At 38.2% G+C, this 17,150-nt stretch overlaps 1 protein-coding gene across 2 annotated transcripts in view; it reads right to left on the minus strand.

Moving 5' to 3' along the window:
• Positions 1-17,150, minus strand: part of cnnm2b (cyclin and CBS domain divalent metal cation transport mediator 2b) — an 83,408-nt gene that overhangs the window by 19,105 nt on the left and 47,153 nt on the right. The gene's annotated exons all lie outside the window — the stretch shown is intronic.

The raw sequence follows: 17,150 nt of genomic DNA on the forward strand, positions 1-17,150 counted from the left end.
AATGGATTTAGTTTAAATAAATGTCTTCAGGTTGTCACAGATTGAGTCCCCAAAGAGATGAATTAACAATGTAGCTAAAAAGAGTCTGGTAATGAAAAGAAGCATCTAAAACTCCACATTTCTATTAAAAGAGGTGGGTTTGTCCATGATAAACACAAATAGAGCTTTAGGGGTAAAGTGATCAGTCCTCAGGAATCCTTATCTTAGCAGTTACTTTAAACAGACCCAGAAGGAGAGCTCAGTGCTGGTCAGCAGAGCAGAACAGATCAATGTGCTAAATTCCAGTCACATCAGCTCCACAAATACAGCAATATTTTGTAAATTAGAGTATTATTAAAAAGTTCATTTATTTAACTAAGCTAAACACATTAACAGATTAATTGCACACATACTGATGTTTATAAGCTTTTATTTATGTTAATTATGATGATTTTCCACTTACAGCAACTGAAAACAGGACATTTTAGATTAGAATATTATGTCAGACCAATGAAAATAAATGTTTACAGAAATGTGGGCTTATGTGTGTTTGACACCTGCTTAAAGGTTGTTATTTTCAAAAGGTGGTTTTAATCTGCCAAATGAGCCTCACCAGAAAGCATATAGATTGAATATGACTATATAGAATATGTTTCTCAAAGTGAATTTAGTTACTGAACTAAATAAACTTTTTAATAACATTCTAATTTATTGAATATGGCTGTAAATAAACGTTAATATTCTAGAAAACAATGTAAAGTTTAGCTGATTCTGAGCTTAATTCAACTCAAAGTGGTCAGATAAACCTAATACTATACATAGGAAAAGCACAAATAATGCTGCAGAAACACCCCAGTGAGCAACAGACCTGATTTCAACGTTAAAACTAGACAATTAATTCATGTAGTTCTTGATACATCTGTATGCAGCTGGGATTTAAATCCACATTTTTCTTTTAGGTATAGACCAAGAAAAACATTCGTCTAAAAACGCTCTAAGCTGAGACTTAAAATGATAATTTCCTAAGGTTCACAAAAAAAGTCTGTAACAATGCATTTAGTATTGTGAACTAATTTCATCCATTTTTCAGTTATGATATTGCAGTACAAATATCAATGTCTGGGTAAATAATTAGGAGAATAATGGTAAATATGAACAGATATTTACATATTTACACTTTACTGATGGCTCTAAACAAACATTTCAATCAAAAGGGTCATTAAGTAATCAGGCTGAACAGGATGTGCACTGACCAAGTTCGGTTTGCTCATTAAGAAAAATATAAGTCATGCTGCAATTCGCAACCAGAAGCATAACAGAATACCACTGATAGAGTTGTTTGGAGCAGAGAGAGGATGCAGCGATGACAGGCGGATAAGGTATGGAGTTTAATTTGTTTTTTCAACGTTTTATGCTATCACAACAATAATACAAACCCAAACAATACATGTTGGTGCTAGAGGAACTCAGAAGAGTGCAAGACCAGTTGAGACTGTCTCCTGCTGCATTGTTCTTTGTTTACAATTTAGATTAGGACTTCTAAAAAACATCTAAAATCAGTCCTAGATGTCAAACCACCTTTTCTTATAAAGCAAATATCTGTTTAGCAATGATGTCTGTAAACTATTTAGGCCCGAGTAGCAAAGCGCTGCGAAGGCCTATTGTAATCGCTCCGTTTATTATTATTCTTCCGATTCTCTTCCGAAAAGAATTGCCTATTTGGCGGCTTTAACATATTCAAAAACTTACCAAACTTTACCCAAAATTGTCCCCCTAGTGAAATTTGACTTCTTTAATGTCATAATCAGTGGGTGTGGCAAAACCTCTTAGCCACGCCCCAAACGTGAGATTGGCCAAACCGTAAGTCGTAGAGATCTGAAATTTGGCACACAGGTAGAGCTCCTCAAACCAAGAAAAAAGTCACTTGGGGGTATGCCCTAAAACGCACAGGAAGTTGGCCATTTTGGGTCAAAGGCTAATTTTTGGCCGTTTTTCACTTTTACTCACCTTGAACTTTAACGAACTCCTAGGTATTTTCAAATAAGAAAACTGGAGGAAAAATAGACAATTGTTTTCCTTCAGCTCTGCTAAACCTTGCTAAAACAAAATGAGTTTGTTTTTAAAATCAGTTAAACTGCACAATTTTAAGTCTTTGATTACCATTCCAGGTTTCTGAATCCTTCCAGTTCCATGACTGAAGTTTTCTATGGCTTTATGGAGCAAAAAGTAACTCAGCTATTTTGTTTTGTACTGTTAGGTCTTGAGTACAGTTATAATTTACCAGTTTACTGAGTGGTATTTGTTTTACTTAACACTTGTCTCTACAAATATAAACCAACAAATGAAAATAACATGGAGTACCCCTTGCCCATCCGTTGCTGCACACTGCTGGCCAGCTAGTTGAGGGAGGTCTTCTACACTTTTCCTGCTTACAGGAAACGTGAAAAACACGGTTTGTCATGATCTTATTTTGCCAACACTGGGCTACGATACAAGCAGTGTGTTAATCCACTGACTGTAGGCACTTTAAAACTACTAATATAGTTAATGTCTGCTGTTCTGTATTTTCAACCTATGTGTCAAGATCACAATAGCGACAAACAAAAGTTATAGATAACATTATTATAACTGTAATAAACAATATGGTATATTACATTATATCATAAAGATCATGTTTTTGTTTTGATCGCTGTGAAGGAATTTAGGCCCACTCCTTTTTGCTGTTTTAATTCAGCCACATTGGAGGGCTTGTAAGCATGAACAACCTGTTCAATTGGATTTAAGTACAGACTTTGACTAGGCCACTCACAAGCCTATTTTTTTGTATTTATTTTTTGAGCCATTCAGAGGGCGACTTGCTTGTGTGGTTTGATCATTATCCTGCTGTGCTTGAGCTTGACGTTCTAAACTGATGGCCAGATGGTCAATTATAGCAAATCGTCAAGGTCGTCTAGCAGCAAAGCAGACCGGAACATGACACTATCACCACCATGTTTGACTGCTAGCATAATTTTCTTTTGCTGAAATTCTGTCAGTTTTACATCAGATATAAAGCTAGAAATACACACACTATTTTTTTCTCAGTACTTTTTGAAATGTTATGTACTTATGTGAGGACTTTGCAAAGATGCTATGTCCTCGAATAATGTACTTGTACTCGTACTCGTCGTCTTCCGCTTATCCAGGACCGGGTTGCGGGGGCAGCAGACTCAGCAGAGAAGCCCAGATGTCCCTCTCTCCAGACACCTCCTCCAGCTCCTCCGGGGGGAGCCCAAGGCGTTCCCAGGCCAGCCGAGAGACATAGTCTCTCCAGCGTGTCCTGGGCCGTCGCCTGGGCCTCCTCCCGGTGGGACGTGCCTGGAACACCTCCCGAGGAAGGCATCCAGGAGGCATCCGGTAAAGATGCCCGAGCCACCTCAACTGGCTCCTCTCAATATGGAGGAGCAGCGGCTCTACTCCGAGCTCCTCCCGGATGGCTGAGCTCCTCACCCTATCTCTAAGGGAGCGCCCGGCCACCCTACGGAGGAAGCTCATTTCAGCTGCTTGTATCCGGGATCTCTTTCTTTCGGTCATGACCCAAAGTTCATGGCCATAGGTGAGGGTAGGAACGTAGACCGACCGGTAAATTGAAAGCTTTGCTTTTCGGCTCAGCTCTCTCGAATAATGTGTGAAAACATAATATCCTTCTTTGCCTTACTTACAGACAATAGATGAATGGGTTTCTCACTCGCACACTGCTGTTTATTATATTATGACTCTCATTACAGCCAACATTGTGGCATGGTTTGTGGGAGAGTATTGAAGATGATTGAATTTCTATGGGATGAAGATTCTGAGGTTTTGCTTGCTGGTTTATTATCGATTGTTAAAAAGATAGGGAATCTAACACTACAAGGTAATTTCCTATTGAAATGTACACCAATTGTCTGTAACGAGACAAGTAAACCACACATACAAATAAATCAAGACAACATTGACCGTATAGTAAGTTTTATTTAATAACCTGGAATATTTAGGGGGGAATAATTGAACACATGAAGAAAATTAGCTACAACAGGGATTTAAACGCCAAGAAAACTGCTGAAATCTGACTCTGGTGCCTTCTACCAGGATGCTGAAGATAAAACTAGAAAATACAGCTGCTAGGATGACCTTGGTAATTTTAATCTAACTAAAAACATCTGGACAAAACTGAAGACCAGAGTGTATAAGACGATGCCCCCAGAAGCTTTAGGATTTAAAGGCAACAGCTAATAAATTTTGGTAAGCCTGTTCAATACTTACACACTGTGTGTGCTGTTCCACTTCATCACACATAACCTAATTTATGTAATTAATAGTTTGATTTATTTGAATTAAAATTGCTGTGTACTGGCGTGTGTCCTGCAAAATAGCCCCGTCAGAAAGATATTTACAGAAAGAAATGTTGAAATTCTCATTACTCATTTTTGCCCGCTGGATCATTCCTTCCACCTTTGCTTTCTGTGCAGAGACAGAATCTAGTATCATGATTAGAAAACATATTTCCTTTTTGTCCCACATAAAACGACCAACGTCTGAGACAGATTTTATTGAATCCTCCCAAATAGGAGTTGACTGTTTCAAAGTTAAAGTCTAAACTTTCAGACCTAATAATCCATAAAACTTTCAGTTTATCTATGATAAACGAACCCTTCATACCCAAGACTCAAAACCTAATATCTTTTAAAAAATTTATTCTAAACATAGGCTTTTAAGTTCAAAGATAAACAAAGAAGATAAAGCTCATCAGAAAAACAGCAGTGTACAACTTTTACCACCCAACCCATTAACCTGTTCAGTTTCATTTAGAAGAACACAGTGTTCCCACCTGTTGCTGAACTTTATCAAAGGTTAAGGAACAACCTTAAGCTCACCTGTCTGAAACATAACATAATTTCCGACCTCTGACCTTTATACAAGCCAGCTGATAAAGCTGATAATACACACAAAAACCTCTGCTCTTTAAGCAACTGTGACAACACACACACACACACAATCTCTATCCTCTTTCTGTCCTCTCTATCGACTTTAAAGAGGCGACTCGAGACTGACGGACAGAGATGTTTTAAGAGCTTAAGTAGAAGCAGCATAGGTCAATGGTTTAAAATAAGAATAACATTGACATCATCAAAATGAATGGAAAGAGTCTGTGAAAATACCACAAAAAAGCATGTTTATGCAAAGTTTAACTGTTTATTTTAGAGTCTGTCCCACGAGCTGCAATGTAAAGGGAAAGAAATTTCACAGACTCCATGGAACAGAGGGCAAAGGAAACATCATACACAGAATGTTTTCCCAATCCTGGTCTGCATGCTGGAAGTCACAGGACTCCATATTTATCCAGGGATATGTTGGAGTGAATAGTTTGCCACATACCAAGCCTCCATGAGAGACAGTGTGGTTTGGTTCATCACTTGGTAATAACTCAGTACATTAAGGCATCTACATGTGGTGAAGACAACTTGCTAAAGTTCGAACAGATTGGGGAAGAAAGGAGATTTAAGTGACTTTGAACAAAACAGGGTTGTTGGTGCCAGTAGAGTTATCTCACAAACTGATGATCTTCAGGGATTTTTACACACAACCATCTCTCAGGTTTTACAGGGAATGGTTTGAAAAAGATAACATATCCAGCGAGTGGAAGTTATGGGGACAAAAAGACCTCGTTGCCAGAAACTCAGTTAATTAATTGTTACAACTGAGGCATGCAGAATCCCATCTTTGAACACGCAACACGTTGAGCCTGGAAGGGGCAGAAGAGCACACTGGGTTCCACTCCTTTCAGCTAGGAACACGAAACTGAGGCCACAATTTCTACAGACTCATAAAAATTGACCAAAATTGATGGGGGAAATGTTGCTGGGTCAATGTAAGCTGTAACATTCAAATCGTGGGGTCAGAATTTGTCACAAACAACATGAAAACATGGATCCATCCAGTGTATTAATGGTTGGTGGTGGTGGAAAGGAATGGGTGATATGCTATAGGCATCCTTTTGACCCCCAAAATGAGATCCAGTCGAGACTCTCATCTCGACTGGATCTCATTGTCATGCTTTGTCTTGTCTCAAGAGGTGGATGTGCCATCATCGTATACTAATCACACACAGTACATAAAAGTTACTAGGAATATAGTTATAATTAACATAGTTTATTAAAAGGAAATCAACTTAGCAAATATTTACAAATAAAATCCCAGGTTTTCTGAGCAGACATGGGCCAGTTTTCAGTCCAAAGGTTTTAAATAGTCACTGCTGCATCACAACCAAATAACTATACATAAATATTATATATGGAATTATTAAATTGTTTTAATTATTATTAAAGCAATATATAATTTTAGCAACAGTCGTAAATGTAGTGGCAATTTTGTTTTTAAACTGAAACTCAAATTATGTTAAATATATTTGAATTTCTGCTATAGCATGATACAATAAATTCATAGCACTTTGCTTAAAGACATCTTCTAACCATCTATAGTTTGTATCCGCTAATCTTTGCAGGGTCACTGGGACCTGGTCCATATCTTTGTTGGATTGGCGCATGCTGTTGAAGGCCTCTGACATTGCAGGTGAATCTCAATGAATTAGAGTAGAATGAAAAAGTTATTCTTTCAATAAATACATTTAAAAAGTGAAACACATAATATAATATAATATAATATAATATAATATAATGTAATATAATATAATGTAATATAATATAATGTAATATAATATAATATAATATAATATAATATAATATAATGTAATATAATATAATGTAATATAATATAATATAATGTAATATAATATAATATAAGATTCGCCACCTCACCTTCCAATCTCTCCATAACCTCTCATCTCCACATATTGGTCTTCTCCATCCCTACACTCCATCACACATTCTTTGTTCATGCTCCTCAGTACACCTCCTGTCCATCTAATCACTTTGGGGTCCAGAGCATTCTGTTACACCATCCCTCGTCTCTGGAACTCACTTCCTATGTTCAGAAGACATCTCAATGATTTTACACTAAAACCACATTTGTTTAAACAAGCTTTTGTTATCTGATCCACCCTGGTTTATGGTGATGCTAACTTGTTGACCTGTTTTACTGCTCTTATACTGCTGTTTTTGGTTTTATTGTTTTAATTGTCTTATTGCTTCTAACTGCTGTTTTAGTTGTTCTTATATTGCAGTTTCTGTAAGGTGACATTGAATGTCTTAAAGGACGCCCAAAAATAAAAGGTATTATTGTTATTAAACTGTATGATCTTCCACAAGCTTCTTACAACAGTCAGTCAGTAATTTTCTACCGCTTATTCCATAGTGGGTCACGGGGGAGCTGGTGCCTATCTCCAGCAGTCTATGGGCAAGAGGCAAGGTACACCCTGGACAGGTCGCCAGTCCATCGCAGGGCAACACACAAACAACCATGCACACACTACACTAAGGGCAATTTAGAGAGACCAATTAACCTAACAGGCATGTCTTTGGACTGTGGGAGGAAGCCGGAGTACCCGGTGAGAACCCACGCATGCACGGGGAGAACATGCAAACTCCATGCAGAAAGACCCCCGGTCGGGAATTGAACCCAGGACCTTCTTGCTGCAAGGCAACAGTGCTACCAACTGCACCACCGTGCAGCCCGCTTCTTACAACACTTTGCTGGAATTCCTTCTTCACAGAAATGCTGTAACTGAGTCAGGTTTGTAGGCCAGTCTGCTCTCACACACTTTTTCAGCTCTGCCCACAAAGTTTCCATGGGACCGAGATCAGGTATTTGTGACAACTGTTCCAAAACATTGACATTGTTGTTCCTAAGCCACTTTGCTGCTAATTTGGCGGCTGCTACGGGTTTTGTCCATTTGGAAGACCATTTTGTGCCCAAGCTTTAACTTCCCGGCCAATGCCTTGAGATGTTGCTTTCATATTTCCACGTAATGTTCTGTTCTCATGATAACATCTATTATGTGAAGTGCACAAGTCCTTCCAGCATCAAAACCTCCACCCAAAATCATCCTGCTTCCCCCATACATCACAGTTGGGATGGTGTTCTCAGGATGGCTTCTCCCTTTTTCCTCTAAATGTAATGATGGTTCTTATGGTCAAACTCTTCAGTTTCCATTTTATCAGACCATAGGACATGTCTCCAAAAGTTAAGGTCTTTGTCCCTGAGTGAATTTGCAAAGTGTATTCTGGCTTTTATGCTACTTTTAGAGTATTGGCTTCTTTTGATTGCCCTTTCAGCTCGTTTTATTTGGTTTTAGCTGGATTTAAAAATGCATATTTCCGTTAATTTTGATGGTTAAGTAAAATTACTTGCTATAACAAAATGTTATGTTATGGTCTAAACTATCATGAGGAAGACTTCTGACTTGGCACCTGAACTCACTGCTTTAATTACCATGGTGTCACTTTGACTGAACCTGATCTTTGGACTGTTGTCAAGAGGAAGATGAGAGACAGCAGAACCAACAATAAAGATAAGGGGAAGGCCACTATGAAAGCAACCCGGGCATCCTCAGCAGAGTCACAGGCTGATCTGCTCCATAACATGCTGCATTAATACAATAATTAACGTAAAAGGAGCCCTGAACAACTTTATACTTTTACATACTTTTTATTAGGCCGACATTTCTGTATTAAAAATTGTTCAAGTCACACTATTGAAGAACTAAAACTGGAACTAAGTTAGTCAAATAAACTCAAACTAAACTTGCAAAAAGTAGCTAAAAAGCTTCAAAGTTACCAATAATAACCTCCAGTACCATCCTCTCTGCTTTGGTGAAGTAAGCACACAAACACCTATGCCCAGTAGCACTGCTTAGATACTTTTCATGCCCCATATGAAGAGTGCATATTTTCCAGTTTCCCAAAGACTGAACAATATTGTACCAACAACCAAAATATGTAATACAGCTTTCTACTATGATAAATATATAAAAAACAATAACAGGCTATCTTTTCATAGCTTCCCAGCTGCTGTTGAGGCAGTGGGTTTTTGTGAAGGACCCGAGGTACACAGTGGAGGCTGAGCGTCTGGAGCTTGAAACTCGCCAGTGGCCTCAGGCAAAGTGTGTCCATGAGAAGACCCGTCGTCTAGGTTCTATAACCCACCACTGACATCTGGGCTGTCTAGCTGGGCTGAGGCTGAATGCATGCTGGGTCGTCCAGAGCACAACAGGGCCAGGGGTCAGTCTGCTTTCAGTTTCATACATCAAGGAACCAAGTTTAAAACCAACATTTAGGTCAATAAATTGCTTATTTGTAGAACAGCTCTGAAAGTAATGGTTATGTTTTAGTTGCATGTAGAGAGAGTTTTTTTCACTATGATGTACAGGTTCAATAACAGAGTTTAAATTTGCTAAGGACTGAGCTGAGTTATTGTTTAAAACACTGGTATCTCTGTTAAATCAAATCTCAGTAAACAATCTACAGGGCTGTAGTCCGACTTTTAGAAAATATCAGAATCACTCATTCACTATTTCAATGTGTAACTAATTAAAATTCAGTCCACCCGGTGAGTCACAGTTGCAGTACATGTGGGTGAGATTCGCAAAGGAGCTAACCTCCAACAAAAGAATACTACTTTATTTATTCAGGAACATTGAAAACAAATATCACATTTCCAGCAGCAAAACGATGTGATGTTCTACTTTAAGTACTTTTTCTTTATTTACAGTTAAATTATTACAATAGATAAAGAAAAAACAAAAAGAACTTACTAACATACATACATTACAATACATACACACACAACACAGGGACATTTACCAGGAATTCAAGTTTTATATATATTTTACTTTGCTTGAACGACACAATATCCACTTTCCTCCATGGGGTTTACCTTCTTTCCTATGACTTTATAAGTTGAATATATAGTCAAAGTCATATACATTTGCTGGCTTTATCATCACAGTAATTCTTGAGGTGCATTTTTTTCACTTAAATATAATTGAATAAGTGGCCAGTATCCATCAAGATCATTTCTCTGGAAGTCTTGTAATACTGAGGCCAGACGTTCCATCATTATTAATTCTATAAAGTCTTTTAGCCAATTATTCATATTGAACCAATTGGCCTTTCACCCCTTCCAGTTCATCAAAATGATCCACTTCAGAGAGAGACGCAAATGTTATTAGTTGCTGCTTTGCACCGTCCACCTTTGCTCCCAACAAACCTACCTCAGGGCATATAGTAAATGTTTTCCCCATAATTGTACCTAAACATTCCTGAACTCCTTCCCAAAACCTCCTTACGTCTGGGCATTATATGTATTAAAGTTACTTTCTTTTCACATCCATGCCAACACAATTCTGACAGCTGGGGCTTCATTTTATATAGCTCGTATGGGGTTATACATGTTCAGTGCAAGACCTTCATCTGAATAATCTCCCGCATTTTGATAAATAATTTGTACGTTGCATTACAGGTCCTTCTCAACATATTAGCATATTGTGATAAAGTTCATTATTTTCCATGTCATGATGAAAATTTAACATTCATATATTTTAGATTCATTGCACACTAACTGAAATATTTCAGGTCTTTTATTGTCTTAATACGGATGATTTTGTCATACAACTCATGAAAACCCAAAATTCCTATCTCACAATATTAGCATATTTCATCCGACCAATAAAAGAAAAGTGTTTTTAATACAAAAAATGTCAACCTTCAAATAATCATGTACAGTTATGCACTCAATACTTGGTCGGGAATCCTTTGGCAGAAATGACTGCTTCAATGCGGCGTGGCATGGAGGCAATCAGCCTGTGGCACTGCTGAGGTCTTATGGAGGCCCAGGATGCTTCGATAGCGGCCTTTAGCTCATCCAGAGTGTTGGGTCTTGAGTCTCTCAACGTTCTCTTCACAATATCCCACAGATTCTCTATGGGGTTCAGGTCAGGAGAGTTGGCAGGCCAATTGAGCACAGTGATACCATGGTCAGTAAACCATTTACCAATGGTTTTGGCACTGTGAGCAGGTGCCAGGTCGTGCTGAAAAATGAAATCTTCATCTCCATAAAGCTTTTCAGCAGACGGAAGCACGAAGTGCTCCAAAATCTCCTGATAGCTAGCTGCATTGACCCTGCCCTTGATAAAACACAGTGGACCAACACCAGCAGCTGACACGGAACCCCAGACCATCACTGACTGTGGGTACTTGACACTGGACTTCTGGCATTTTGGCATTTCCTTCTCCCCAGTCTTCCTCCAGACTCTGGCACCTTGATTTCCGAATGACATGCAGAATTTGCTTTCATCCGAAAAAAGTACTTTGGACCACTGAGCAACAGTCCAGTGCTGCTTCTCTGTAGCCCAGGTCAGGCGCTTCTGCCGCTGTTTCTGGTTCAAAAGTGGCTTGACCTGGGGAATGTGGCACCTGTAGCCCATTTCCTGCACACGCCTGTGCATGGTGGCTCTGGATGTTTCTACTCCAGACTCAGTCCATTGCTTCCGCAGGTCCTCCAAGGTCTGGAATCGGCCCTTCTCCACAATCTTCCTCAGGGTCCGGTCACCTCTTCTCGTTGTGCAGCGTTTTCTGCCACACTTTTTCCTTCCCACAGACTTCCCACTGAGTTGCCTTGATACAGCACTCTGGGAACAGCCTATTCGTTCAGAAATGTCTTTCTGTGTCTTACCCTCTTACTTGAGGGTGTCAATATTGGCCTTCTGGACAGCAGTCAGGTCGGCAGTCTTACCCATGATTGGGGTTTTGAGTGATGAACCAGGCTGGGAGTTTTAAAGGCCTCAGGAATCTTTTGCAGGTGTTTAGAGTTAACTCGTTGATTCAGATGATTAGGTTCATAGCTCGTTTAGAGACCCTTTTAATGATATGCTAATTTTGCGAGATAGGAATTTTGGGTTTTCATGAGCTGTATGCCAAAATCATCCATATTAAGACAATAAAAGACCTGAAATATTTCAGTTAGTGTGCAATGAATCTAAAATATATGAATGTTAAATTTTCATCATGACATTATGGAAAATAATGAACTTTATCACAATATGCTAATATTTTGAGAAGGACCTGTATATAGTTCCATTGTTCGGGTGATAAGTGTTTTCCAAGATCTAGCTGCCATTGTTGTTTGACTATATCAATATCACTGCAAAAACAGGGATAACAAGTGTGTACAATTAAGGTAGCGTACCTCAGCCTATTGCAATCTCTCTAAATTTGACATCCAGATCCTAATCTGATGCCACAATAATACCCTGGGATATATTTCTGTATTATTCTTTTAACTTGTAAATACTGTAAAGAACATAATTGCCTCAAATTATAGCTATTTTGCATACAACTAAATTCCATAACTTTCCCCTTCCCCACAATTTGATTCAATTTCTGAACATTATGTCTCTCCCATACATTATTAGTAGATGTCTTCCCCCCAGCCATGAATAATTGATTCTTCCATAGTGGGCATGAGGGCAATTTTAGCCCATTTATCGCACATTTCTTATGTATAATCTTTACCATATCACATGAAAACTTTATAATAGGATTTAAGGATTTTGGGCTTTTTGCTCTCCCTGAGAAACATTGTAAATCGTTTTTCCATTTCCTTGAACCAGTTCTCAAGAAATGTCAGTGGTATTAATGCCATCGTGAACATTAGTCTGGGAAAAATGATCATTTAAATTATCACGGCTCGACCCCACAAGGATAGAAAGGTCTTTTTAAATTTTCTTTATCAATTTAGGCCCATTTATCTAAACAATGTTCTCCATTGGGGAGATTACATTAATTCCCAAATATTGTAATCCTTCCTTCTTCCACATTATCTGGGTTGCATCCATACATGTTAGGGTCATAGAGTTTAATGGTGCTGCTTCGCTTTTATTTCAGTTTACCTTATATCCTGAAAAGCTACTAAAATAAATTATGAACTTCAATAAATATTTTACAGAATGTTCTGGTTTTAACAAAGTTAGCAAAATATCATCCGCAAATAAATTTATTTTAAAATCACAATCATACATTTTAATGCCACTTATTACATGACTGACTTTAATAGCACATGCCAAAGGTTCCAATGCTAACACAAAGATTATAGGGGAAACTGGGCAGCCTTGTCACACAGATCTTGTTAGCTCAAAAAGTAAAGACATAATTCCATTAATTTAACCAAGGCTAATTATAATAGAGTGCTCTAATCCACTGCATGACACACTATGCCTCTTTACAAATCCTGCTTGTTCAAAATAAACCAAAGGTCTATAATTACTCATTTGAGTAGCATCTTTGCCAGGCTATGGTATTGTAGTGATTACAGCTGTTCTTATACTATTAGGCATCCTTTGAGTCATTATGATATTGCTGTATAACATTACCATAACTGGTATTAATTCATTCTGAAATATCTTAAAGAACTCAATTCTAGAGCCACCTTCACCTGGTGCTTTACCGCTAGAGTGACTTTATGGCTGTAGTAATCAAAGGAATCATTTAATGTTTGATTATCTGGTTCCTTTATGTGCCATTTCTCAAGTTTATTAAGTTTGTCTTTTAATATTGGGTTTTCTCATATTCCTCCGTCTTCTTAGCAGTTTTATAACTGATTATCCATCCCCTACATGTGGCCTTAAATGCTTCCCATATTATTTGGATTGAGCTTATTGAATGCAAATTGAAATGAAAATATTCTTTATTTTTCACTTCATTGAATCAACACAAAATGTCATCTTTTAGTATTGAATTATTCAGCCTCCATTGTTTTGTGTGGTTCTACTTTAAGTTTGAGTATGTGACCCCAGTTAAACAGCAGCAGCAGCCACAGATGCAACAAGGCATGGGCTATTTTAAACAAGGTTTAAACAAGGCTTAAAATAGCTACATTTCTAAAAACAGAGATTTTCCTTAATAACATTCTGATTTAAAGTCCTTTTAATGAAATGCCAAATGCCTAGAGTTTTTTTTTCCTCTATGGAGAACAGAGTAGTGCAGCCCTGCCCCTTCCTCCCCTGCTGCTGTGCCCATTGCTCGACTGGCTCAAAGTGGGCTTCTGCATTTCTTTTAAGAAAGACAAAATCAGTTGTGTCTTAAAAATCACAAACAGGAAACTGAATGAGTTCCAGTTATTGCTCTCTTGTTAAGGGAATATTGTGTAAAACATACAGATGGCAAGCCACAAGCTGCATGTCTAGTAAGCAGCTGACTGCAAGCTCTACCTGAGCAGGATGGACGGACTGTTGGTCGGTCGGTCGGTCCGTCCGTCCATCCGTTGACCGACCGACCGACCGACCGACATAGATAGATAGATAGATAGATAGATAGATAGATAGATAGATAGATAGATAGATAGATAGATAGATAGATAGATAGATAGATAGATAGATAGATAGATAGATAGATAGATAGATAGATAGATAGATAGATAGATAGATAGATAGATAGATAGATAGATAGATAGATAGATAGATAGATAGATAGATAGATAGATAGATAGATAGAAGAGAAAATAAAACATAAATAATCTAAATACTAATAACGTTTGTATTATTGTATATGCAAGAATGTGTTATTTATGTTTTTCATGTATAAATGATCCACTAGGATAATTATCGGGGCCACAGCCCTGCCAGAACTTATAAAATGAGGCTCAGTGGTTCTGACGTGATGGGGTGTGGTAGGAGAAGCAGTGAGGAGAGACGCTGTTGTCTGGACTGGTGAGGCTACAAAGTTTTATTCTGAAGAAGTTACAATTTTGGACTTTATAAGGAAGTTTTGTCTTGAACAAGGACTTTAAAGCGCAAACCCACAGACTTTTGACTGTGGTGAAGTTAGTTTTTAGTTGGATGTTGGATATTCGTAATCAACGTATTCAGCGGGCTCGTCCTTGTGTTTGGTCCGATGCAGGCAGTCTGATTACGGGCAGCTGCTCTGCCTGCTCCTTCCTCCTGCAGACGCCTGCGGGTTCTCTTAAGGACCGTGAATAAATGTCCGAACCAAACACGTTGTTTCATGGCGGTTTTGTTTTGTGTGTTTTGGAGGAAATGTTTGTGCCTCTGAACAGCTGATTTTATGTGTGATCAGCTGGTTTAGGGTGTTGTTTAATACATCGCTCTGCCTTTGTGCAATTCAGAAAGCTGATTTGTCTTTTTGCTTTTCTTTCTGCCTTCAGGCATGGGTTATGATCTGTTAATAGTAAAATTAAATGTATGACACACTCCTTAAAATTATTGTAACCTCTGAATTTCATTAAGATTTCCTTGCACTATCTCTGTGAAAACCTTCTCATTTTTCCTCCTCCCACAGCCAATAAGTGACCAGCAGTCTGTTCCCGTCACATGTAGTCCCTACTCAGCCCCGGTCGGACCTGCTCAGGAGCAGGGAGCTAAAAAGTAGGTACCGGTAGGGAAAAAACACTAACGGAAACGTTCTCAAAGCGAGCCGAGTGGAGTCGAGTAGGGAAAAATTGAGCCAGTGGAAAAGGGGCATATGTTAGAGCAGTGAGAAAGAACCAGTTTATCACGGCCAGAGTCAGAGCTGGCAATAGTGGAAGCCCATAGTCTTCTAACCACATGGTTTACCCAAACATGCCAGCAAAAAGAAAAATGTGATCCCAATGGTTGTCAACATGGTCAAAACTTCCTTATCAGAGAAAGCCTTAGCTGTCAGCACAAGATTTGGAAGATATCTTAAACTGTTTTGCAAACATTTTTATTCTACAATAAAAAGCGGCTCTTATAATTAATTATAAAATTTAAACGTCCCCTAATTATAGGAAAGACCAAAATTAAAATCCATCCATCTATCATCCATCCATCCATCCATCCATCCATCCATCCATCCATCCATCCATCCATCCATCCATCCATTATATTCTAAAGCCTGAGAACCTCCATTCAGGCCTTCAGAGACAACACCATGTGCTATTTTCCACCATTCCCAGATTTATTTATGGAATGTAGCTTTGTCATATTTTTCCATACTGCAGCTTTGCGCTCTATAAATAGTCGAGTAAGACTCAGGGAGTTGGGGATGGGAGTATGCGAGGTCAATATCTGTTGTGTGCCCCCCACCCCACCACTCTTCTCAGCTTCTCTCTCTCCCACTATTTTTTCCAACTATTCGAGCACTGACAAATATAGTGCAAAATTAGGGTGATGGGAACCAACAGGATGATCTGTCTCTCGTAAATCTACCTCCAAAGGGAAAAAAAAGGATCAGTTTCTGACCCATTTTTCCAGTGATATGTATAAAAACTTTACCCTGATGCTGGTAACATGCTGAGGATTTATAGCCTCCTTTCATAAACAGAGTCTGAGTTCACCCCACAGTGACATAATTCTGTGGTTTGAACTGTATTGTCTGGAGACATGGAATGGAATCTGTGTCTGTCTGTGTGTTTGTGTACAACTTTGTTCTTAAGAATTACAGATCATACAGATAAATTAAATCCCAAGTGGATCATTAAACAACATTTAGATAAATAAGGAAATGAAGTATCCATTATTAGTTGTGCAATGGGACTAATACAGATGCTCCTCTGTAGATGGGCTGCTGTGAAAAATCTGCACTGACATTTCACCTATAGAAACTAGAAGTAAAAGTCAAATTAAGCAAATAAAAACCTAAACCTTTATTGCAGATGAACTTGTTACACTGCTCTAATAGCGGATCATAATAAAAGAGGATGTTCATTATGGGACAAAACCTTGATAATTGCACCTAAGTAGAGTATTTTTAGAGATGCGACGATCAGTAACTTTGTGGCAAATTTCCAATCACTGATTTTATAAAGTTCTGACCTGCTGATAAAGATTTGATCAAATTCAGATTTCTCTTCAGTAACTATAAACAATGAAATTCCTTTTTTTTTTTTTGCTTTCTACATAATTTGAACATTTAACTTTCCTAACAGCAAAATTTTAAAGTAAAATGAAACAATGGCGTTCTCAAAAACAGCAGCATTACAGCAATCTCTCTCTCTCTGTCTCTGCATCACAAAAAAATTACCAAGACAGTAAAACCCTGCAAGGTATCTCAATGAGGATCTGTGCAAATAAAACCTAAATAAAAGTAATACAGTATATCTCATTTGCTCATTTGCTTCAAGATAGATTATAGCTCATGCACTTTACTGCAAAGACCTGAAACAGAACACAAAGGCTGATTTCACATTTGCCAAAAAACATCTTGATGATCCTCAAGACT

This window comes from Girardinichthys multiradiatus, chromosome 5, assembly GCF_021462225.1.
Source record: "Girardinichthys multiradiatus isolate DD_20200921_A chromosome 5, DD_fGirMul_XY1, whole genome shotgun sequence".
NCBI classification, from domain to species: domain Eukaryota; kingdom Metazoa; phylum Chordata; class Actinopteri; order Cyprinodontiformes; family Goodeidae; genus Girardinichthys; species Girardinichthys multiradiatus.